Source organism: Entelurus aequoreus, linkage group LG02, assembly GCF_033978785.1.
Source record: "Entelurus aequoreus isolate RoL-2023_Sb linkage group LG02, RoL_Eaeq_v1.1, whole genome shotgun sequence".
NCBI lineage: Eukaryota > Metazoa > Chordata > Actinopteri > Syngnathiformes > Syngnathidae > Entelurus > Entelurus aequoreus.
The window spans coordinates 9738770-9749556 of NC_084732.1; positions in this window are offsets into that span (position 1 = coordinate 9738770).

Below are 10787 nucleotides of genomic sequence, written 5' to 3' on the forward strand. Positions count from 1 at the left end.
GCCTCAATCGCTCATTGCAGCTAGTCTAAAATGCTGCTGCTCGTCTTTTAACTGGCACTAAAAAACATGAGCACATTACTCATATTTTAGCATCCCATCACTGGCTCCCGCAGTTCATTTTAGAATTATTTTTTAAATGTTATTCTTTGTTTTAAAATTTCTTTAAAGGATTAGCGCCACAATAAATGTCAGAACCTTTAAAAATGTACACGTCCACAAGGTCTCCGAGGTCAGCTGATCCGTTTCTTCTTGTCGTCCCAAAAACCCGTTTAAAATCCAGAGGGGGATTGTGCATTTTCTGCTGTGGCTCCAAAACTTTGAAACAATATCCCCTTTAATGAGTTTTAAATCACATCTTAAAACATATTTTTACTCCTCGGCTTTTAAACCAGCATGAGAGTTGTGTGAGTTTAGTCTATTTGCTTTTCTTTTATGAATTTATTCTCTTCATAGTTAAATGTTTTATACAATTGACTCTCCTTAGTTTTATCCTGCTTCTAAATGTATGTTTTAACTCTTGTGCAGCACTTTGTGAAACTTTTTTTTTTTTTTAAATGTGTGTGTATAAATCAAGCGGAATGGATTGGATAACTAGAAAATACAATGCGTAATCACCTGACACGCAATATACAGTACTTCCAAATCTTTATTTATATGGCACTATTGACGAGCTGTTTCCAAAGTGCTGCACATCGAAAAACAATTCAAAGTATATCCATGTAAAATACCATTAGATAAAATAATGAAATAAATACAAATACAGCATACATAACCATCAATTATTACATCCTCACGTGATCGCAACTCATTTCACTAACTAAAGAAAATGTCAATAATTTACACAAGCATTAGGTGCACTTGCCAACCAAGTTAATCATCCATCCATTTTCTACCGCTTGTCCCTCTCGGGGTTGTGGGGGGTGCTGGAGCCGACCCCAGCTGCATTCGGGCGGAAAGCGGGGTACAGAACAAGTCGCCGCGTCATCGCAGTGCCCCAAGTTAATCACCTAAATGAAAAGAAAACTGTACCCACACCAACTTGTCCATATACATACACAGTAGTATACATACAGAGTAGCATACATATACAGTGGTAAACATACACAGTAGTATACATATACAGTAGCATACATATACAGTGGTAAACATACACAGTAGTATACATACACAGTAGTATACATACAGAGTAGCATACATATACAGTGGTAAACATACACAGTAGTATACATACAGAGTAGCATACATATACAGTGGTAAACATACACAGTAGTATACATACACAGTAGTATACATACAGAGTAGCATACATACACAGTAGTATACATACACAGTAGTATGGGACAGCGGAGCGCAGTTGGGAGAGTGGCCGTGCCAGCAACCTGAGGGTTCCTGGTTCGATCCTCACCTTCTACCAACCTCGTCACGTCCGTTGTGTCCTTGAGCAAGACACTTCACCCTTGCTCCTGATGGGTCGTGGTTAGTGCCTTGCATTGCAGCTCCCACCATCAGTGTGTGAATGTGTGTGTGAATGGGTGAATGTGGAAATACTGTTAAAGCGCTCTGAGTACCTTGAAGGCAGAAAAGCGCTATACAAGTATAACTTATTTACCATTTAGTATACTGTTGCTCATGTATGAATACATATTTTCCAGTGTGAAGCAAAATACAAATGACATCATGCATGATTTAGTGGAGTGATTGTGTGACTTCACATCTTGTGACATTCAAACATGTCCATCATCATCATCATCATCATCATCATCAGAGGCACATGGCCGTGATTGTAAACACAAGAAGTGTGAGAGCAGGTTCTTCCTGCCAGGCTGAGATTTTTACTGCCGGAGACTTCTGTCACATGTTTAGTTTGACACTTGACTGCAAAGAAGAAAGATGAATACTTTTGAGTCGTGAGCAGTAATCAGCAGGTGTTGCCTGACTCAACTAACTTTTGTTCATCTTTATGCTCACACCAAGCATATCTTAGACATGCGTCCCAGCAGGCAGAAACATTGATACAACGTTGATTATACATACATGTCCTTTAAAACTGACTTTGTAACAACGTTGCAAAATAGTTTATAAACTGAAACAACGTTGGTGTCTCACGTTGGATCCTCTTTGTAGGATGGGAAGGTCAAATCAAATCAACGTCACAACCTCACATTGTTTAAACGTTGTCAAAAAGCATGTTGTTTCAACGTTGCTCAACGTCAGGACCTAATTCACCTCGTTTTCAACGTTGTTTTAATGTCTTGTGCCTGCTGGGATGTCTAAAGATGTCATCAACATGTGATGAAGTACATATAATACATACTTAAAGGCCTACTGAAACCCACTACTACCGACCACGCAGTCTGATAGTTTATATATCAATGATGAAATCTTAACATTGCAACACATGCCAATACGGCCGGGTTAACTTATAAAGTGCAATTTTAAATTTCCCGCCACACTTCCGGTCGAAAACGTCTATGTATGATGACGTATGCGCGTGACGTCATGACGGCAACGGAAGTATTTGGACCCAATGTGTCACCATACAAACTGCTCTGTTTTCATCGAAAAATGCCACAGTATTCTGGACATCTGTGTTGGTGAATCTTCTGCAATTTGTTTAATGAACAATGGAGACTGCAAAAAAGAAAGTTGTAGGTGGGATCGGTGTATTAGCTGCGGACTATTGCAACACAACCAGGAAGACAGAGATGGATAGCAGATGCGTTAGCCGCCGAACTCACCTTAACTTCCTCCGTCTCGCCGACCGCATCTGTGATCGGGTGAAGTCCTTCGTCGCATCGTCGATCGCTGGAACGCAGGTGAGCACGGGTGTTGATGAGCAGATGAGGGCTGGCTGGCGTAGGTGGATAGCTAATGTTTTTAGCATAGCTCTGTGAGGTCCGGTTGATAAGTTAGCTTCAATGGCGTCGTTAGCAATACAGCATTGTTAAGCTTTGCCAAGCTGGAAATTATTAACCGTGTATTTACATGTTCATGGTTTAATAGTATTGTTCATCTTCTGTCTATCCTTCCAGTCGGGTTTTTTAATTTATTTTGTTTCTATCTGCATTTGAGCCTGATGCTATCACGTTAGCTCTGTAGCTAAAGAGCTTCACCGATGTATTGTCGTGGAGATAAAAGTCACTGTGAATGTCCATTTCGCGTTCTCGACTCTCATTTTCAAGAGGATATAGTATCCCAGGTGGTTTAAAATACAAATCCGTGATCCACAATAGAAAAAGGAGAGAGTGTGGAATCCAATGAGACCTTGTACCTAAGTTACGGTCAGAGCGAAAAAAGATACACCCTTCACTACACTCTAGTCCTTCACTCTAACGTTCCTCATCCACGAATCTTTCATCCTCGCTCAAATTAATGGGGTAATCGTCGCTTTCTCTGTCCGAATCGCTCTCACTCCATTGTAAACAATGGGGAATTGTGAGAAGTCCTTCCTCCTGTGACGTCACGCTACTTCCGGTACAGGCAAAGCTTTTTTTTATCAGCGACCAAAAGTTGCGAACTTTATCGTCGTTGTTCTCTACTAAATCCTTTCAGCAAAAATATGGCAATATCGCGAAATGATCAAGTATGACACATAGAATGAATCTGCTATCCCAGTTTAAATAAAAAAAAATTAATTTCAGTAGGCCTTTAATAAAGGTGTAATCATTAATAGATACTTTCAGAGATTCAACTACATCGATCAGTGCTGGGTAAATTTGCCTTTTGGAAGAAAGGTATTGATCCAACTGTTAGATCTGGGTCACATGGTTTCCCCAAGATGCAGAAGGACGCCAGGAAGCCGCATGCAGGTAAGAAGGTGATTTATTCCAATGACAAAGGCAAAAAATACAAAAATGAAATCGTGCTGATACTTTTCAACTTATATTCAAATGAATAGACTGTAAAGACAAGATATTTAATGTTCGAACTGAGAAATATGTATTTTTTGCAAATAATCATTAACTTAGAATTTAATGGCAGCAACACATTGCAAAAAAGTTGGCACAGGTGCATTTTTACCACTGTGTTACATGGCCTTTCCTTTTAACAACACTCAGTAAACGTTTGGGAACTGAGAAGACCATTTTTTGGAAGCTTTTCAGGTGAAATTCTTTCCCATTCTTGCTTGATGTACAGCTTAAGTTGTTCAACAGTCCGGGGGTCTCCGTTGTGGTATTTTACACTTCATAATGCGCCACACATTTTCAATGGGGGACAGGTCTGGACCTCAGGCAGGCCAGTCTAGTACCTGCACTCTTTTACTATGAAGCCACGCTGTTGTAACACGTGCAGAATGTGGCCTGGCATTGTCTTGCTGAAATAAGCAGGGGCGTCCATGAAAAAGACTTTGCTTGGATGGCAACATATGTTGCTCCAAAACCTGTATGTACCTTTCATTATTAATGGTGCCTTCACAGATGTGTAAGTTACCCATGCCTTGGGCACTAATACACCTCCATACCATCACAGATGCTGGCTTTTCAACTTTGCGCCTATAACAATCCAGACGGTTCTTTTCCTCTTTGGAACCGGAGGACGCAACGTCCACAGTTTCCAAAAACAATTTGAAATGTGGACTCGTCAGACCACAGAACACTTTTTCACTTTGCATCAGTCCATATTAGATGAATTTGGGTCCAGCAAAGCTGGCAGCGTTTCTGGGTGTTGTTGATAAATGGCTTTCGCTTTGCATAGTAGAGTAACTTGCACTTACAGATGTAGCGACGAACTGTAGTTACTGACAGTGGTTTTCTGAAGTGTTCCTGAGCCCATGTGGTGATATCCTTTTCACACTGATGTCAGTTTTTTGAGGGATCGAAGGTCCATAATATCATTGTGATTTCTCCAGATTCTCTGAAACTTTTGATGATATTACAGACAGTAGATGGTGAAATCCCTAAATTCCTTACAATAGCTCGTTGAGAAATGTTGTTCTTAAACTGTTCAACAATTTGCTCACGCATTTGTTCACAAAGTGGTGACCCTCGCCCCGTCCTTGTTTGTGAATGACTGATGTTGCGTCGGACCAGTTCTTCCTCCAAGGGAATCTAAGTTACTGGTCAATCCCAAGTTCTTTAGATGACATATATGCTGAGTAAGAAGGACTGTCAAGACAGTTTTGGAATATTGTAGTTTTATTCCAAAGCTTTGGGAGGTCAACTCAATCAATACATTCGTATCAGCTGCTCGAGTTGATCTGCCATTCCAAAGGAAAAGGCAACTCATTTCACACAAAGAAAGCTCCCCCCCCCCCCAACACTGATAAGACAGACGTGGGGGTTTTCTTCACATTCCGATGGTTTACGACCCTTAACCAGGCATCTGAAATGGCTAAAGAAACTGGTAGAATACACAGAGGAAAAATACTAGGCGCTTCTCTAACATGGCTATCTAAAAAGAAAGAACTCTTAATCATATCTGCCTCCTTTCCACACTGAGCATTTCATGGAAGCTGCTTTTATACCCAATCATGGCACCCACCTGTTCCCAATTAGCCTGTTCACCTGTGAGATATTCCAAATAAGTGTTTGATGAGCATTCCTCAACTTTATCAGTATTTATTGCCACCTTTCCCAACTTCTTTGTCACGTGTTGCTGGCATCAAATTCCAAATGAGCTAATATTTGCAAAAAAATAACAGTTTACCAGTTCGAACATTAAGTATCTTGTCTTTGCAATCTATTCAATTCATTATAGGTTGAAAAGGATTTGCAAATCATTGTATTCTGTTTTTATTTACGATTTACACAACGTGCCAACTTCACTGGTTTTGGGTTTTGTAGAAAGTCACATGAAAATAAATACCAAACGCAAGCGTCGCATGAAGCGAACAAGACTGTCAGGCTGAGTGTGGTGCGAGGCAGGAATAAATAGTTCTCTGATTAGTGACCAGGAGCAGGTGAGCGTCCTGACCACTAATCAGAGGCAGGTGAAGAAAATCAGCACCCATGGCAACTAAGAAAACTAACAAAGGTGCTGAAACAAAAAGAGACAACAACTAAGGAAATACCAAACTAAACATAACATGACCCGGGCAACACATCATGACACCAACATCCTTTTAAAAAGTAATCGATCGATTTTATTGATAGTAGAAAATACTGAAATTAATGGATTTAAGAACGGCAGACATTTCACTTTTAATGATAAGGACGAGCTTTCAGCTCCAGCTAGATTGCAAAAGCCACAACAAATACAAACGCCACAACACAATAATATAAAACTGGAGCACAACTGTAAGCCACAAAGGACGTGACGGACATAACGGAAGTGAAGGCGCAGCAAGTCACGGCGACGGATTAACTTCCTGTACATAGTAAATTAGTATTATTAAAACTTTCTTTTTTTTTAAAATGGTGTTATTAATGGGGACAGCGTGGCTCGGTTGGTAGAGCAGCCGTGCCAGCAACTTGAGGTTTCCTGGTTCGATCCCCAGCTTCCGCCAACCTAGTCACGTCCGTTGTGTGCTTGAGCAAGGCACTTCACCCTTGCTCCTGATGGGTCGTGGTTAGCCATCAGTGTGTGAATGTGTGTGTGTGAATGGGTGAATGTGGAAATAGTGTCAAAGCGCTTTGAGTACCTTGAAGGTAGAAAAGTGCTACACAAGTATAACCCATTTAGTCATTTGTGACTGAAAAAGTGGTCACACGTCACTTACTTTTTCAACTTCGTTCATTACAACGTTTTCAACGTTCCACCTCAAGAAGTCGACGAGTCGGCAAAACTTGTCCACTGTCACTTCCGTTCCGACTTTGTATTGCTGTGTTTTGGCTAATAGTTGTGTTGTGGTTTTGATTGTTATTGTGTTGTGGTGTTTGTATTTGTTGTGACTTTTCTCTGCTATTGCAGCTGTTTATTAAATGAGAGTAGTAGCAGGTCAAACCACTGCTCATTTAGCCTGAAGAGATTTAGTTGTACTTTTGGGGGTAATTGTATTAATTGTATGTAAAAAAACAACAACAGTAAAAGTAGCAGGTAAACCTACTGTTAATTCAACCTGAGGAGATGTTGATTGTACTTTATTTTTTATATTAATATTGTATTATTTTATTTTGAATAACAACAGCAAAAGTAGCAGGTGCATCTACTGTTAAAATATTTGTTACTGTACTTGAAAAATAATTTCTTGAATGTTGAAAATGACAGCAGAAAACATTACCTCAACCTAAAGTGTTGGTTTCATGACTTTATTCAAATAAGACGTAAATGTACTAGCCATTAATTGTTGTTTATTTGCTTGTTTGTGTCTATAATTAATTTATATCTATTTCTGTTACACGAAATAATAAGTGCAGTGTCCAGTATTTATGTCACAGTCATGATTTTTTTTTGCCAAAAAGTTAATGAATCGTTTTTATTTTCCTTTATTTTTTTTCTTTTTGTCCTGTCCAGCTTCTCAGGCAAATCATATAGTTGATGTAGATGCCCATATCGGCTGTTCAGATTTACTTTACAAAAGAGAAGTGTAGGATACTTCTCTTGTTGCCTTATTTGTATTTGACTTTATTAAATGTATTTATATTATCATTTGGTGCAGCCGGGCCAGAGCAGGAGGGGATAGAAAGAGAAAGAAAGGAAGACAGAGGGGGGAATTGTGGGGACAAGAGGGGGATTAGACAGAGAAAAAACAACAACAGAAAACACAACAACAACAACAACAACAACAATAGAGCAACATCAGCAAATACGACATGTACAAATATGATGGTAAAAGTAATAGCAAATAAGCAGTTAGCGAAAATAAAAAATAATACAGAAATGACAATGAGCATTATTACACTAAAAATGGAGCAATACAAATACCAATAGAAATAGCGCTATTGATAATGAACAATACCAATACTTTACCTTTATTATCAACAATACAGTTGTTCAAATGCAACAATACATATACGTAATGAAAACTTGAGATACGAAAGAATGCAGAAACATGGGGGGGAAGAAAGAGAAGCAACCTACATTAACCTTGTAGATTGTTATAGTAACAATAGGTTAAGCTTGGTCAGTGTGCCATGTGTTATACCCAGTTTACCCTAGGGCAACAACATTAATATATGTTTGATGAAACGTGATTATGTGCATGAGTGTATGTGTGCATATGTACTTGTATATGTACAGTATGTGTATATGTGTGTTTGTACCATGAATGTATATGTACAGTATGTGTATATGTGTTTGTACAGTGAATGTATATGTATAGAATGTGTATGTGTGTGTTTGTACAGTGAATGTTTATGTACAGTATGTGTATACAGTATGTGTGTTTGTACAGTGAATGTATATGTACAGTATGTGTATATGTGTTTGTACAGTGAGTGTATATGTACAGTATATGTATGTGTATGTTTGTAAAATGAATGTGCGTGTGGCTGTACGAACTTTGAGTGTGTAAATATGTACTGTATTTGTATATGTATGTGGGAGCGTAGGTACCTATGTATGTGTGTATGTATGTATGTATGTGAGTATATGTGAATTTGTGTGTACAATACATTTGACTCCCAGTGTGTGCGGGAGCCAGAGTACGGCCCCAGCCTCCCCGAGAGCCCAACCCACAAACAGTAGGTGTGGTGCCCAGGGAACCAGGGACCACCGCCCCCACGCAGCCAAGCCGGACAGTGACAGGAACCCCACCGCGCCGCCCACAAGGGCCAGCAGCAGGCCGCAGACAGACGCACCCGGCAGAGGACAAGGCACGAGAAAAGCAGGGGACAGCCGGACCCCAAGCCAGCGAGAGACCACACCCCACACGGGCAGAAAGGCGGGACGCCCCGCCCGAGGCGCCCGGAGACCCCCCGCAACCAGACGGGAAGACCGCCCCACCGGCAACCGGGCCCCCACGAGCCCATCCCCCACCCCCAGAGAGCGCGGCGAGGCCAGCCCCCGACCACCCCGGCCACCCCACCCAAGTCGGCCGCCACAGGACCACCCAGCACGAGGCCACAGGAACCACCCACCCCACCTGCAGGGACCCCAACGATGGAGATGGAACAACCAACAACTGCCCCACTGAGTCCCCCCCCTGAGGTAGGGGGAAAATAAATAAATAAATAAAATTTAATTAATAAAATATATTAAAAAAAAAAAAAAAAATTAAATATATTTTTTTTAAAAAGAATTAAAAGATCACAGACATGCTGACACACAAGGTCACTACCCCAACAACTGGCCGACTCGCAGCACCTCGGAAATGAATGATAATGAATCGTTTTTAAGTCACTGAATCTTTTCGGATTGTATCGTTGTAAAAAAATAATATCGTCCATGAATCTATCAGCAACCACACATTTTGAATCGAATCTAATCGTTTATAAAACAAATCGTAACACCCCAAACTGTATTTTCATATAGGTATTCTAATGAGAGCTGTATTATGTAATAATATGTATATTTATTTTATGAATGTAGTTGCATTGCTTTCTTACATCTTCAAAAGTGTTGCATCTCTCCTGTTGCTAAAAACGTTGATAGAATGATTGAAGCATAAATAATAAGGAAATACCAGAAAAAAACGTTATAATTATCATCTCTGTAAAGTCCTATTTTTGACACAAGTCTTGTAGTGTGCAGGTCCCTATAGTGGCGTGTCCATTATGCTTTCTTTTCTGGCTTCAAATAAAAGTGTGTGACTTCTAATGACAGGAGTGTCCAAAGGGCAGTAATCGGCATATTTAGAAAATACTATTAACAAAAATTTTTAATAAAAAATGCAATAAAAGAGCAAATAGGTGTGAAGTAAGTAAAGTAAGTACCGGTAAGTTGATCTGTTGATGCTAAAAACTAGGAATGCATGATGTATTTGTTTTCAAGCCAATACCGATACCGATAACTTCCTGCTTCTCAAGAACGATACTAATAACCAATTAACTTATTTATATCAATTATTTTTCAAATGTAGATTTAACTATAGTTTGTGCACGCCTTTCATGGCGGCTGGCTTTTGGGCAGCTTCTTTAGCAACAGGTCCCTTCTTGGCTTTCAAAACGCCGTCGTAGCCATGCTGGCGTTTCAGCTGGCTGGCGAGGTTTGCTGCGTTGAAGCGTGAAGTTTTTTCAAATAGCACACATAGAGCCTGATTCACTAAGATCCAAATTACACACGCTAAACAGCGTGTGTAATTTCTAAAATAGTGTGTACTATTAGTGGGCGTGTTGCGTGCGATCTACTAAGGTTGCGTGTACAATTCCAAAGTGGTGCAGACCGCCTTATTTAATTGAGAATTTTGCGTGTAATATACAGGGCATCACCATGGAGACACGCAATCATTTACTGCACATTCATTTTATAATGCTCCTACCTGTGGCGTTTTGATATGTTTTTAAACATGAAGGAGGAATCTACCACTTTTTACAGGCATTGTAGACACAGTCCAAAGTGCATCTACAACCAAACCCACTTTTTTCCCCCTTTTTTTTGTGTTGAAGGTGCTTTCGATGGGAGAGAGGCTGCAAAAAATGCATACTTCAGGATTTTTTCTTCATACAAAAGATACTGTATATTATTATTTTGTAATTGTGGAGGTTGCTTTCCAGTGGGTTCTTCTGACCACCAAACATCGACATGAGAGCCCGGATCAGGGTTACAACACAGGTTTATTTTTCAATAGTTCAGCCGGTTGCTTTCCAGAAACTGTCTTTTTGTGTCTGTGTCGTTCTCACTCCAGCTCCCTCTCCTTCTCTCCTCCCGGCTGCTGCTAATAAAGGGCGACAGGTGATTAGATGACAAGGTCCACCTGGGCCATCTACGCACCTGTCGCTGCACCCCGTTCCGCTGCAGGCCAAGCTTGA